We start from the raw sequence: 15865 nt of genomic DNA on the forward strand, positions 1-15865 counted from the left end.
GCCAACGTTTGTTTTGGACTAATTTGTAGTAGTGAGTCTTCCCATACAAACCAATTAAAATTTACTCAATTCCACAGTTACTTTAAAAATTATATAAAATATTTTTCTGGTTCAGAATAATATATTTTGAAAAAAAAATATATATACGAAAAAAAATCAACAATTATAATTTCCATATGTAATGTCGTTTGAGCAGAGATATATCTGTAAGATATTTTATACCATATTTTTTTAACATTTTTTATTTTTTTTAAAATGGTTTTCCCCCAGTGTACTATTTGGCAGCGGTTCCCCTTTGAATGTTTGAAACGCTTCCGTTTAAATGGTTTTTATAGCAAATTTATGTAGAGGAAAACACTTTTAAGGTTGACCAAAAGGACATACGCAGGAATCCATAAAAATAGCTCGCCAAACACATGCGACCCGAGCCAAATCGAATCGAGTCGATGCCCCTTTTCCCCGGATTTGCAGAGGTGTGAACAAAGATTTGCCACTTTAGCCGCTCGTTTGACCGGGCAGTCTTGGTGGTGGTAACTAGATACTCCGGTCTCCGGTTCCTGGACCAATATGTGCCATGAATAATGGCCGGGCAAATTGCTCAGCAGCTTTCCAGCTAACTGGATTGCAGCAAATTGCCCAGTTAGCTGCTGCAGCCAGACATCCTGTTAATGTTTTGTCGAGATCGCCCCATCGCCCCCCCCCCCCCCCCCCCCAGAAGCTGTAAAAATGTTACCACATCATTGAAAGTAATTACTGTGTCATTTGGCAATTGACTTGGGATTGGCATACTGGTATAGCCAGCGTTGATTTGCTGGCCTGACAGTTTAAGTAATTACGGCTTAACTGTGCTAAGTGTGTGCTAAATGTCAGAGGTTAACTGCAAGTCTTTTGATTGATCTCAAAGGATTACCAGGGCAGTGTGAGTAAAGAAATTAATCTTAAAGTGCCTTCACGTGCTCTGCTGTAATGAATAAGAAAATATTGCCTGAGCCTATCTAAGTGTAATAACTCAATTCGTCAGTATTCGACCGCATTTAATTAAAATATTTTATTAATTTATATCACCCGACAGAAGGCCATAAACTCGCTTTATGCCATGCATATACGCAGACACAGTAATTGTGAAAAATAACAACGATGCACAAGCAACATAAATTCAGGACAACAACAAGGACTCTGGGCTATATAGGCGGAGATGTACTTACGTTTCTTTACGCCTTTCGCCAGACTGCTCCTTTTGGCCCGGCCATTATTTAAATTAATAAATATATTACAGTTTTACATTAAGCCAAAAAGAGAATGCCAAGTGCTTTTAAGTCGCATTACGCATACGCACTGTGCCACACTGGCTTAACTGCAGGAATTCTCGAAGTTTACCGCTGACAAATAGATTGTGACAAAAATTATGATTGAATGGGATTTGCAGTTCAGCTTTTTAAGGAAAAAGGATTAATCTTCATTTTAATTTGTTTAACCGAAGCAAAAAAATAGGATTTTAAAATGTTTAAATTAAATATGGCTTTTAAATATTGTAATTCTTTCTACATATTCAAAATTAATTTTACTTTCGTTAATGGTATTTTATTACACTGAAGTTAATCCTCCTTTATCATATCCAGCAAACTTATTTGTTTAAAAGTTGAGTAATTAAAGAAATAGTTTAAGTACAGCTGTTGCTATTTGTATTAAAACAGGAACTTTAAATATTACAGACTTAACTGGAGCTCTAAAAGCTGTCCTTGACTCTCTCCATCACTTTCCCATAGCGCCGAGGGGCTGCATTGTAGTTCCTGTGCTTCTGTTTCTACCCTGGTCGGCTTAACTTCGCATTCACTGAGAAAAAACTTAGGGTATTTTTCTATAATATAATATAATTTACATAAAATATAATATAATGGTATAATATATCCAGGGGAAATTGGGTTTCAAATTTAAATGTATTACTTTTGATGTATAACCGTTTATAATAAGTATAAAAACAGGGGACTTCCTTTCTAAGTAAATTAAAATTTGATCAATATTTTTTTAAACGTAATTTACAATTTTTTTTATTTTTAGGGGTATCCTTTTGGAATCTTTAATAAGCTTTAGTTTATTTTTTTTTATCTTCTCCCTTTTTATCCCACTATCTTATAAACCATCTATCTGAGCCATTGACTATTCCTTAAAAAGTGGAATATAAATATTTCCAGAACTCGTTTTTCAAATTTTTTTTCGGAGTGTACCTTCTGCTGTTTGGCGCTGAGGGGCGTGCCTGGCATGTGACATTCGCCGGCATAAATGTCAACAACTGTTTGTTATTGTTGTTGGCCCGCTGGCGCTTGTGTGCTTGTGTTGTTGGCGTTGCATGGCTGTTGCTTTCACCGAGTGTTTGTTGTTGGTGTTGCTGCTGTTGCTGCTGCTGCTGTGGCAAGTGTGACTGCGGCTTTGGCTGTCAACAATGGCTGATGCCAACAATGTGACCGTCATGCCGTGGGCACTTCGTAGCGCCAAGACTTTTCCCCTGAAAGCCACTCAAACTTCGTCCTACATACCAACCCACTCCGCCACACACACACGCTACGATGTTGCGTATACGCCGCGTGGTAATTGTAATTATTCCCGCTATTCAGCCAGATTTGTTAAGCCATTAGGCAACAGGTCGGCCAGCATCCATATTAATGCCGTCTCCCAGCTGAGCACACCGTGTTTGACTTGGAATGGAATGGGGTGCTCGAGTGGGGAATTCCCCGAAATAATTAAATTCATTTATGCGAGACCCCAAGCGTAGCACCAACTTTGGCCATAAAAACCCGAAAATAACCATAATAATGATAATGATATCAATAACAACGGGGATTACTTGGCAATAGTTGAGCGCGCTTCATAAAAACCAGCTGTTAATATTTTTTCCATTTTCACATCGATATGTAGTTAAGCACCGCAAACACAGAACCGAAAAAATACAAATCTAGGGGAAGAAAAAACGATGGAAAAATGCTTTCTGTCTGCAGCGAAATGTTAATGACCATATAAAAAATTTAACCCCGCGTTTAACGAGGCTTCTATTGCAAAGAGTATCATAAACAATTAGTTTATCGGTCTATTTTGTGTTGAGTCTTGAATTATGGCTAATTAACATGTGCATTTAGATGTTTTAGTTGAAAATATCCCAATACTATTTATTGCACCCATATTTGTGTCTTCGAATTATAGGGATATCAATCTCCTTAATTTGCTATTAAATGCAGTTCCCAAACGATTTATTTAACCTAATAATGCACAGATTAAATTGTCGCCTCTAGTTTCTAAGATTTTCGTATTACGCCTTATTAGTTTACCAAAAACAAAATTTAATTCAACGTCAAGCTTTATTTCCTCTTAAAGAGCTTCATCGATTAAATGCAAATCGCTTGCAAGCGAATAATATTTATTTGGACTCGCCACTTGTCCTTTGTTAAATCATTGTAACACGGCTCCGCTTGAAGTTGATCCTTTCCATTTATCAATGGCAGCTCCTTGAACCACTCTAGCTGGGGAAATATGATTTATGTGTCCCGCAGCGCTTGGCTACCCACTCCGGCCCCTCCACCGATTTTCCCCCGATTTCCCAACGAAATTTTCCCACAATTGTGCCGACCAACCCCGCGGCCGTTTGAACTGTCGAAAGTTGTAAGTGTTGCCAAAGCAGCTTGCCGCTGTTGCTACTAAACGAAATCGAAATCGAATGCCATCGTAATGGCCTCTGGGCAGACAACGGGCATAATTTTACACGCAGACTTTCAGACGGAAGGACGATGGGACCAAAGGACTTGAAGGCCAACGGCTCGTTTGTCTGGCTCAACTTCTCAATCTAAACGGAGAAAAAAACTAGAAGGAAAAATTATAAATAAAAAGGTACTATTTTGTAACTAAGAATATTCGGGTAAATTTTTAAGTAAATTAAATGTTTAAATTTGAAAAAAGTATTTAATTAGTTTCGGTTACCCATACTGTTAGCCTGTTAACAAAATGTTTAAAACTCAGGTTAGGAAAGGGTTATATTAAAAAAATGATATTAATGAAAACATAAAACGTTTTAAGCTCCTAAAAATAAACCGTTTTTCCACTTGCTCAAATTTAGTAAAAGGCTTTTTAAATTGATTAAGATTTTGGAACTTGTACAATTATTTTTAAAAACTTCTTTAGAGCAACTACCCCTTTAAAGTAATAATTTTTTTTCGAAGTGCACTCCCTTATTAGCAGTCAGAATGAAAATTTGAAATTATAATTCCATCCGGCCGGGCGGCAAAGTTCTTTTGACCAGCCAGCCGTCTGATGCCTTGGCGCCGACCCATAAATATAAATTTGATTTTTTATATCGCACTTTGATATGTGTGCAGCAACACCAACACTGCCAAACTTTTCGCATCTCATCTGATTTCATCTCCTGAATCGGTATCCTGTTACAGATGTCGGAAACTAACTGAAAAACTCACCCAAACAACTTCAATATAAAGAAAATGCCAAAGGAAAAGCTTTAAATGCCGCTCAAGTTTCATTTGCATCATTTCGATTTGCATTAGTGGCCATAAAATATGTTCAAACTTTGGCAGTAAAATCAAATGGTTTAATTTAAAAAGTCGTTAATTTTATTTACTTCCGTTTAATGGCAGCACATAAATGGAATTGTCGTTTCGACGCCTCATGGAATTGTCTTAACAAGTAGTTAAGATATACTTTAATGTGGGAATTAATTGATTTTAGGTATAGACTTGAAGACAATTGAAATATTTATATTTGATCATATCTTTAAATGATTGCATGCCATGAAAAGAAAAAAGTTTCCAAAGAAACTGGGAGAAGCTTTAAAATTGCATCTAAAATCTTATATCCCTTCTTACAAAATTAAACATTAAAATGGTTTACGTTCTTACAGACCAACTTCTTTTCATTGGTAATCCAGTTACTCAAAGATTTTTAATTTAATCAGCTCCTTAGCAAAACCACACAAAATTTTAAAATGAAATAAACAAAATATAAGCTTATTAGTAGTAAAAGTTAAAAGCCTGTTAGGAAACAAAGTATCCCAAAAATGTATCGCAAGAGTGGTCGATAAAGCAATTTCAAGTTTCTGCAAAGCGGCTTATCAATTTGAATCAATTATGTGCCGGGGCTACCTGCCTTATACCAATAATTAAGTTCATTGAATCCCTCGAAAATCGCTCGTGTGCTAAAATGTTGTTCTTTTTGATGCCTAAATATTCTGGCCTTGGGCATAATGCATTGTGATTTGGAGACGCTCTCAAACTCTGCATGCCAATAGCCGTGAATTTTGGTTATTTGCCAAAGCTACGACTGCCATTGACAGTGATTTGCGTTTGGCAAAAACTTTTGCACCATTTTTCGCCGCAAGTCGGGAAAATGTCAGAAAAATACTCGGCCCATCCATATGCGTGCTGAAAAGATTTCCAAGGTATGGGTATAAGTGGTAGTGCAGAGGGAGCTTTTCCGCAAGGCGGGGGAAAAACACGCAAAACTTTTTCATTACGCAATTTTTGCGCTACGCCAGCGTACATACGCACCTCGACGCTGCCGGCATAGTGGGCGACTTTTTATCAAAATCACACTCATATATTCAGCTTTGCTTAAAAACTTTTCTAATTCCATTAACGTTACGCACATGCTCAGGCTCCCCATCGTCCTGCCGCCCGCCAGCCAGGCCATCCCATTGTGGCCGATGAAGTTTTGCAGCCACGTGCATTGGGCCCTGGACAAAAGGACATCACTGGGGAAAATTCTACTGATTAGATAAAATCCTAAGATTTCCTATGTCATTTCACAGAATGTGCACAAATTCCTACTAATGATATTTTATAATAAAGATACATATCTCAAGGTTTTGACATTAAAAACAATTGGTTTTTAAATTTATTAGATTACTTTAAACCTATTTTAACTAATAATAAATCACACTTACCATTACCCTAATGTTTCGATATCTATAGTTATGGAATTTTAAAGTTAACAAAATACTTTAAATGTATTAAAGATGTTACAATCAAACAAAAGTCCCTATAGAACCTTTAGATATTATTCTGTTCAAAATGTATTACATATTGTTTTTAAATAACATATATACTTTGGTCGTTTGTATTTTATTTAACTTAGGCATTGACTTAAGAGGTATCCCCACAAAAATATTACAATTTTTAGCAGTGCAGAACATAGAACACCCACAGTAGGTATTCCATGACTTTACAAATTCTGTCACAATTTTTTGGCTCATCCCCCGCTTTAAAGTAAACAAACAGAACAGGACAACGTCTATAATGAGCCGTAGTTGCGAACAGATTTCCTCGGCCCGCCGAAAAGTCATTTTTTGCCGGGGGGATAAGTTTGGCTTTGCGGTGCGCTTTAATTCTGTTGGGAAAGTTAAACATTTTTTCCACGTCTCATTTCTCAGCTGGATTGCCATGGCGAGGAGCTGGATTTTGGGTTCCGCTATAATTTGACTTAATTTTTGTTAATAATTATTTTCGCATTTTCGGCATTGCTTGTGGTTGATGGCAGCCCGCGTTGCCCGGACGAGGGATCAGAGTTAATTAGTTTGTAACTATTATAAATTGAGGATGAATGCTTGTGGCAAGTTTAATTGGATATTTGATGTTTTTAAATTACGTAAAAATGAGCGTGAAATATTAGCGCCAGCTATTTTGGTTTCTTATTTCCTGTAAGCCAGTCCTGGTCGGGGGTAAATTAATTTTTAATGCCTTGGCTTTGTCAGGCGGCCCCATATTTATGTGCTGAGCCAAAGCAGCTGCCGTATGCCCAAGCTGCATGCTTTTTGTGTCATCGACCGCGCTTGTGTCACACGTGCCACGCCCACACCCAGTACAGTGAAGCTCGACAAAAAAGTGCGAGAAAAATACATATATATGTAAATGTTTATTCAGATTGGGGATAATTGTAATAAACTAATAAGCTAGTTTTGAGTATTTCTCTTTTTTATAGAGTTTATGAGGGAAATGTTTACAAAATCATAATTTTAATAGACCAATAGGTTTTATTTTTCCTCTTTCTGATATTAGTTATGAAAGGAACCCTCCTTAGATCTGAATATATAAAACCGTTTTTAAAATTTCAAGAATACATTCAAAAGCCAGTCCAGTAAAAAAACGTCCATATTATCAATAACTATTTTTCTTATAAAAATAGTTTTTGCATATAAACGAGTTTAATACTAGTGCTTATATACCTTTGGATTTTTTTAATATTATAATTAAAATCATTACTGTATTTCCAAATAAATGAATTGATCTATGATGTCCTTATTTAACACTTGACATTTACCATTTTTACCTTCCTTTTTGTAGTTTCTAAGAAACGTTTAACCCTTTGATGTCTCACTGTAAATTCAAGTGGTTGGGGGCTGCTTCGTGTTCGGTTTGTAGAGCGGGCGCCGAACAATTAATCATAATCTCGTGTAGTTGCACAGCCAAGTGCCTGGGCCACGTTCGCAGCAGTTTTTCATAGTAGCGAACAATAAATTTTAGAGCCGCCGGCCGCGTCTTGAGCAGTCATAACTTTGAATCAAGAAAGCCACGTAGCCTTGTACACCATCGCCATTCTACTCCTACGACCCAAACTCCCAGCTGAGGGAGAAAATATGTTTAAATTTTACTTTAGTTTGCCCCAATCCTGTTATTGTATTATCATTTTCCCTATGTGCCACCGAGCCACGTACATTTGTAATAATTTACCATGAAATATGCTTCGGAGGGTGTCGGACCATGATAAAGTCGTTCGCTTTATTTATCCCCAATTGCTAATTCAATAAGGTGGCAATTGCTTGCGTGCTAAGCTATTTACAGCAATGAATAAAACTACTATTACTTGCTAAAATATAGTACTTATTTATAGAGAAAATTTATACAATATATTTAAAATGTCACCCAATATATAAATTCAACAGCTTTAAGTGGCATTTCTATATTTTATACGGCTCTTTGCCCTGGTGTACTGTCACATTAAATATCCTTCGATTCCTTGTCCTGCATTTTTGTTAAAGTTGTTCTTTTTCGAAAAGCTTTTCCAGTCCCCCAGAGCCGAGAATACGTGTGGTGACCACTCTGAGCCCCATAAGTACGCATCTGTATGCAAAAGTACACAAGTTCGGTTGGGAAACTTGAACCTTTGGTGTTTGTTTTATTGCCAATGATACACACAATTGTTTGTATGTCCTGCCAGTGAGACAAACTCCGTTTTCCCCGTACTGGTTCCATTTACATTCCCATTTTCATTTCCATTTCCATCTGGCAGTGGCACTGCCCCTTTGCCATCAGCATTACCCTGTTGTTTTCTTTGGACGCCCAAATTGATTCTATTGGCTTTGTTGTGATAAGGTCAGAAGTTAATGTAAATGTTGTGGCCCTGTGCATCGAGACAGTTTGCTGGGGGTTTCGGGCTCGGGCTTCCAAATTAAAACTTCCAACTTTACTATTCTTTTTGATGTGGCCGAAGGGTCTTTCCCTCTGATAAACTCTGATCAAAGTAAACTGGCACCGGGGAGTCGATCTACGAGAGAGATATGCAACTTGGTAGGTAGCACATGGGATGGTGTCTGGCCAAAAAAACAAACAAATGTCCCAGAATGTTGCAATTGTGACAGTTCACTTGGATTTCGAGTACTTTGGGCCAGACCATGACAGCCCTAAAACACAAAAAAAAAACTTGTGTGCTATAGATTTTTGTTTAAATATATTTCTAAAAAATTATGTTATCTGGTTTCATATTTATTAATTTGGGTATTATTTAAAATATTTAAGTTGTTAATAAATAAAAAAGCTATTTTTTAGTTAATGATTAAAAATATATCATGTCTGAAACGCACCTAAATTATTACTAAACTATTTATTTTTTAAATTCCCTGCTTTTTAGTAGTATTTATTTAAATTTCCTGTTCAACAGCCTGCAAATATATTTTTCGCCAAGGAAACCTCTGAACCGGAGTTGAATTTAAAGAGTTAATTTCCTCCTCACTCATGCCAGACAACCACATACTATTGGAGCAGACTTTCGTTCGGCGGGTTGGGGAAGTCAAACTGAGGCAGCTAACTGACAGCAATGCCGTGTCGATGTCGATGTCGAAAGCATCCATTCTCCATTCAATCCGCCCGAAAAGCACCATCTCTCCCCACTGAACCATAAAAAGCAATGCCTGCTCCTCCTGCTCGGGATCTCGGGATCTCTGTCTCAGTGGTTGGCTTTGGCAAAGTTTTGTGCGTAACATGAAAAACTTCGATAAATTCACAGTTGAAACAATTACCATGAATTTTATCAAAAATGATACGCGCTGTTCGTATCCGACCATGCAGCAACAATATTTTTTAATGCACTTTGGGGGAAAATGAAACGCAAGAAGGATGCCGAGGCAGCTGCTCGGGATAAGGATCTGTGGGGCTGATGGCGGAAAAGCTGGGGAAGCCCAGTGGAAAGCCATGGAAAAACCAAGAGGAAAACCGAGGGAAATGCCTGACAGATAGACCAGGAGCCAGCGTGAAGTTGCCGGGATGCCTCTGCTGCCTCCGCTGCTGCTGCTCCTTCGTAAAATGTAAGCGCAAAATTGCTTGAGAAAACTTTCTCAACTTTTCAGCTAATATTTGACTTTGGCAAAATAAGCAGACGATGTGGAAAAAACAACGCAGCGACATTGCATCGAATGGGAAAAATATATATTTTCTTAAACATTATGCGACGACATTTGCGCTGATGTGAAAGTATCTTAAGGATACCAAATTCCCCTTCATCACATTCCCTTGCAGCATATGCAGGCCAACATTGATGGCTGGTAAAAAAAAAATTGAAATAAAGCCCTGAATAATATTTATGCCAGCGAAAAGTTTTTCGCCCTAAACGCTGCAATTGAAAATGAACATTAAAATTGATATTGGCCCGCAAGTCGGACAACTTTAATGGCTGTCAATTGCAGGAGAAAGTTTTCCCCCTCTCCATTTTTATTTTATTTATTTTTTCGAATTTGTGTAAACTTAATATTTTGTTATTAGTTTTGCAAAAGTGTCCAAAGGTTTTTATTCCATTGCAAAAAGTCGCTGGCAGCGCTGGCAACTCAAATAGATTTTGAGTAGCTTTTCAGTTTGAGTCGACGTTAAATGAGAAAAGTTTTGCCCAAGTGTTTGTTGCAGTTTTTCGTGTAAGTTGGCCGCTACTCCTTCGTGGCAGGTGAAGTGTCCTTGTTTTCCCTTTTCCTCTTGTCGTTTTGCCAGCCGTTAATGATCTTTAGGCCAACAGTTTAGCTTTTTTAAAACTCAAAAAGCGATACGTGTAAGACAAATAAAATCTAAGTAAAATTATTTTTAAATTTTACTGGGTTTTTCTAGTTTATATTTCGTAACCCAAGACCTCTGCCTGTTTTGTTCAGCAATTAGCACTTTGTAAAAATGTGAAGATTGAAATATGCCAGGCTGCTGGGCCATTCTTCAATTCCCACCCATAACTTCTACAATTGGCACACTTTTCCTTGGGATCCATTTCCCCATTTATAGGCCACCGCATCGCACTCAGAACTCTCGGCTCCGCCCAGTTTACTAATTTTAGTTTTGCAACTTTTTGTTGTCCAAAACGAACGAGCAAACATCCTTATATATACACACACGCACACAAAAAATAAACCTCTGAGTCTGTGGAGACCTCGTAGAAACAACCAAAACTATGGGACGTGGGAAATCTACTGGTAGCAAAAACCAAGCCGAAAAAAACGAGGAAAACTCCGGGAAAAAATTTTAAAAAATATAGAAAGAAATGGAGGAAAATTAAGAGCAAACAAAAAGGCAAGCGTCGCTCTCCCAGAGTCGAGCATATTGTATTGAGAGTTCGTTTTAATTAAACGCAAAAGGAACGCCAAGAATGGCAGCGGCAGATTGCGGATTGAAAAAGGTTACTGCAGCGCTGAATTTATAAAAATGATTAAAAAAGTTGCAAAATGCAGAATGCAAAAGGCAGAACAAACAATCGCAAAAATTGCACAGAGCGGAAATAAATTTAAGGAAAAACCGAATTTGTCAGACAGCGAAAATAGCGGCTCACAAAATACTACAAAAAAATAGGAGTAAGGGAAAAAATATAAGAGAAACAGGAGCATAAACAATGCATTGCGGAATATTTGCATTGCGTATACGCCATGTAATAAATAAAAGAGGTGGGAATGGAAATGGGACTGGGAATGGGAGTGGAAATGGACGAGGAGTGGCTGCTCCTTGAGCCCTTCTCGGCAACTTGGCACCGGCAAACAGTTTCCAACTGAATGGCTTTATATCCAACAACTAGGACTGCCTTTGCCACAGCTGCCAAGGATCTCTGGCCATCCTCGTGGAGTTGCCCTATGTCCCACCTCTCCAGAGTCACTTGATACGCTTGTATCGGGTTTTATAAGCTGACAGGGGAATTTACTTCTACATATTATCCTCTGATAGAAGCTGGTTTTAAGACAATGCATATTCTTAAGGTCTTAAAGTCTGTCCTTTTTGTTCTCTTCATTTAACTTTCCTTCCCTTATTTAAAGAAAAACTTTTTTACAATTTTAAATAAAACAAAAATTATAAAAAAAATTAAATAACATATTGTAATTGTAGTAATATTTTTATTGTAATATATTTATAGTTATATTAGTCATATATAAACAGATATTTTTCTAAGGAAATGACATATTCGATACATAAAAGTCTTTGCTTTTCTCCAGCTCCTCCATGCCATCATCATCGTCATCTTCGTCTGCCTTCAACTTGCAGCTCGTTTGTGCCAGTTTTGCTCGTTTACAGGCTTTTACCTGAAACTATTACCTACTTGCCGGCTGGCTCGGTCGATCTCGGCCACGCCCCCCTCTTTCCGCTCAGCTTTTCCCGCCCCCAGCCCTTTTTCCCTGACGAGTTTCCCTCTGCGCCTGCAATCAAGTGTCGACTCGCTGCATCTTATAGTTGCAAGTATGCAGTTTCTTTTTTCTAGCTGCTGAGCATCTGCAGAAAAGTTGCTCATCTGATTACATATTTATTCGCAATTTATGCATAATGCTATAACAGCTCAGTTCATTCCGGACTGGCTTTAATCAGCGGGGAAGTGAGAGATAACCTTCCGGAATCGAAGGCACGCCAGAGTACAGGCCCCGGGCAATCCATCAAGGCGTATCATGCTCGGCAAGCGCCCAAAAACTAAACCCCACCAATTCCCCAGTGTATAAAACTGTCAGGAACTAGCGAACGCCGACTGTAGGGGAGGAAAAAATAACAAAATAAAACACTTTACCATCCGATACTCGCCAAGTTAAAGCCCCTGCTTTAAGAACCGCCAGCGAACTATCCGGAAAGCGAAAAAAAAGATGATGAATCTTTTGTTGTTCGCCGGCTCCGAAAGCCACTAAAAATGTTAACTAAAATACAGGGAGAATATATGGTTTCAGACGAACAAAAAAAGGGAAGACACAGGGAAAGGGAAAGTAAATGTAACCAAGATGAAATGTGCACAGCTCCAGCGGCAGCAGCAATAACATGTTGAGCAAAAAATTATGATGGAAATGGGGAGCAGATGGAAATAGGACACGGAAACGTGGGGCGGACTTCGAGGGGCGGAGGTTGAGATGGAGGGCATTGACAAGCACAAAATAGTCCTGGCTGTCCTGTGTGGCTCAGCATAAAACTAACAAGAAAATTTCGAGCCTGCATTCCATTCCATTCAGGGCGTAACGAATCATGTAACTGAGCTCTCACTTCTCGTTTTCTTTAAAATTACGAAAACCAGAAGCAACTGTCGGAAACTAAATGAGAACTGGGGGGTAGCTGAAATGCTTTTAGGCAAATGCTAATCAAACAAGAAACTTTCTGAGAGACAGAAATTGCGGAAGCCCAAGGAAGTATAGCATAACAAAATGTGTAGTAAATCTGTACCAGGGTTTTGAGAATGTTCGATTGGCCAACATTTGCTTTGATTTTAAATTATGAATATAGCTAACTAAATTAAGGACTCGGAACCGCTGCTAGAAAGTTTTACCATCACACACTTACTGAATTAATGCATCACCAAAAAAAAGAGCGCACCACATGTCAATGTCAACGGCGATGACAAAGATAAATTCACCCAACACGGCAAGCAAGGAGATCTTTCACTTTGCCCGGCCAGCGAAGGCCATTAAAAATGTAAATTGGAAAATAGTCCCGAGCTTCTCCTTAAATTTCAAATTCCTCTTATTTTTTGTGAATTTAATGTGCTGCTAGAGAGAAGAGAGGCGCACAAATGGCGCCAAATTCCGTCCGGCAATCAGCTAAATTCAAAGCAAATTGTCCGCACAATGGCCCAGCCCAAATGTTTGCCAGGGAAGACATCACGAATGTCCTCGAGGAGACGGCAAGCCAACTGCCTAATGCTCATTATTTTGCGCTCGAGAAATTTCTGTCTCGTCACTAATTCATCATTGTTTCGGCACATTAAATCCTTGAACGTCAACGCATTCATTATCTCATCGCATGTGAGTCTAGAGCTGAAGGCCCAGAGCCGAGAAAGCGAGGGTTCTGAGCCAAATGCCCTGTTTTTGACCAACTCATCGCCGGGCTCACATGGTCAGCTGTCCGGCTGTCCGACTGTCCTTCTGTCTGTCATCGAGGCTTCGTCGCCACGGCATGCTTGAGTGATATTAACTGACCGACAATCAGTCAAGGGCAACTGGAGCTTCGGCGGCCAAAGCAAAGTTGGCCAAAAGAGGCTTAGACCAGATTTTCGGCCATCGCGGGGAGCGGAGACGAGGTAGACCATTCGAGCGCCTGGCAAGTTGACCACGAATAGCCCTAGTCATTTTCACGGATATACAGATTTAACCCTATGTTACACATGTGGTTTACTGAAGGGAAGACGGGATACTTCCCAGTCCATAAAAATAAGCTTTAAATAAAGGATTTTTATACAATTTCTGAAGGTGACTTATATTAATACTAATCTACAATAAAAATATGGCATAACAAAAACTATTTCCTTTAAAGAAAAAAATTTATAAAAATGATATAATACGAATATTTTTGATTGTTATAATAAACGTAGCGTTTATAAATAACAACTATTTAATTTGTGAAGACAATCTTATCTTACTACTTTATTTCTAGAGCCAAGAGGGTTAATAACCCCCTTCAAAGGACGTCTATGCAGCTCGCATGTTAATTGCCTTGCCAGGCTAATCGAATTTTTTGCCTGTCATTATGAGTAATGTGTTTGGGATGCGCACATAAAGCAATTTGTCGAGAAGATTGTGCCGAGTGGCAAATTGCCCTAAGCCCCCGGCAGTTTAAACTATTCGGGTTATGCGAAATACCGCCATAAACAATGAAACCGTTTAAATGTAATCCACCGTTAAATCAGCAAAACCATATTAAAAAAATGAAAAACAAAATGCCAACCCAACATAATCGCACATGTCATCTGGCCTTAATTTCGCAGACAAACAAAACATGATTACAAATGGCCAACGAGCAGTCAAAAAAACATTTAACGAGATGGCAAAAATGGTTAACAAAAGTGTGTAAATATTTAAATAGCGCAAATCAGAGTCCCTAGAGGTAAAATAAAATTCTGAACCCTTTCTATATTTATATTATGATTATACAAGAAATTACTCAGTGAACTTCTTGTCCTTTGTTTTTTGGGGACCCCATTTACATATAGGGTATTGCAATACTACATTAAAAATCTTTTTAAGTGATAAATATATATAAATATGTATATGCAATAAACAGCACATTTTAATGTCATTCACATAATGAGTTTCCCAATTATTTAATTTCATTATCGTTTGGCATGCAAACCGTGTCACGCAGATTAGTCATCGTTTCGCCTCCTTGGGGACGAAAATCATCATCGTGCCGTAGTTGTCGTGGCAATAAATTCAGGGCATCCGGCGGGGTCGCCAGAAAAAGTCATATTACATCGCTAATTTATGTAGCACATAAGTTAATTTCTGTTTGCCTGTTATTTGTTGTAATTAGTCGACGTTCAAGCCGTTGTCCCAGGGGCCATTAAAACTCGTCCCTGGCCGCCGGAAACGCTCCAGGACATAAACAAACAAAAAACTGTTGCTTCCGGTGGCTGCGTGTAAAAAAAGAGAGAGAGAGATAGGGACTATATATACGAAAAGAGATGGTCGTAGTCCGGGCTAATTATTTTGTCGGTCAGCCAAAGTTCATAGTTCACATGCCACAAACAGCGGCGCAGGGCATGAAGGGGCGAAAAGCACCGCCCACTCGTCGCTGGTCCGTTTGTATAATTTTTATTATCAGGCCAAGTAATATAAACTTAATTAATACCCACGTCGGCCGACGGGTCGGGCATTTGATTCATGGCCTGCATTTGCGGGGCCCGGCTTAAATGCAATAATGGCTGTGGCGACGCGGAATAAAATAAGAGTAAGCGTATAAAAATGTGCAAAGTATGACCGCACAAAGTGTGAAGGCGTAAAGGTCGGACCACGGGTCAGCTCCCAAAGTCAGGGCTTTAACCACGCCTCGACCTTTTTGGCACCTCCGCTTTGGGAAAAGGGGTTCCTTGGGTACACTGTGGGAACTGCCCAAGGAAAACATTCTATTACAAATAATACTTGTATAAATTGTTTGTGGCAATGGTTTAACAAAAATTAACTTCTGAAAAAATAAAAGTTTCATAAAGAATACCACTTGTAATATTTCAGAAAATGTTATAGAATATTCCTTTTATTTTATACACATTTGGAGGTGTGAGCCTCCACATTCGAGTTATTCAAGCCCAACAAAAAATCAATTTACAAACAATAAAATCCCGCGGATAACGAAACAAAATCTATTATTTTAAGTTTTTCATGTGCAGGTCAATCTGCCCTTCC

The 15865-nt window shown here is 38.5% G+C and overlaps 1 protein-coding gene across 2 annotated transcripts in view; it reads left to right on the forward strand.

Annotated features, from left to right (window-relative positions):
* Positions 1 to 15865, forward strand: part of LOC108025654 (uncharacterized) — a 40775-nt gene that overhangs the window by 14269 nt on the left and 10641 nt on the right. The window lies entirely within an intron of this gene.

Source organism: Drosophila biarmipes, chromosome 3R (genome assembly GCF_025231255.1).
Source record: "Drosophila biarmipes strain raj3 chromosome 3R, RU_DBia_V1.1, whole genome shotgun sequence".
NCBI lineage: Eukaryota > Metazoa > Arthropoda > Insecta > Diptera > Drosophilidae > Drosophila > Drosophila biarmipes.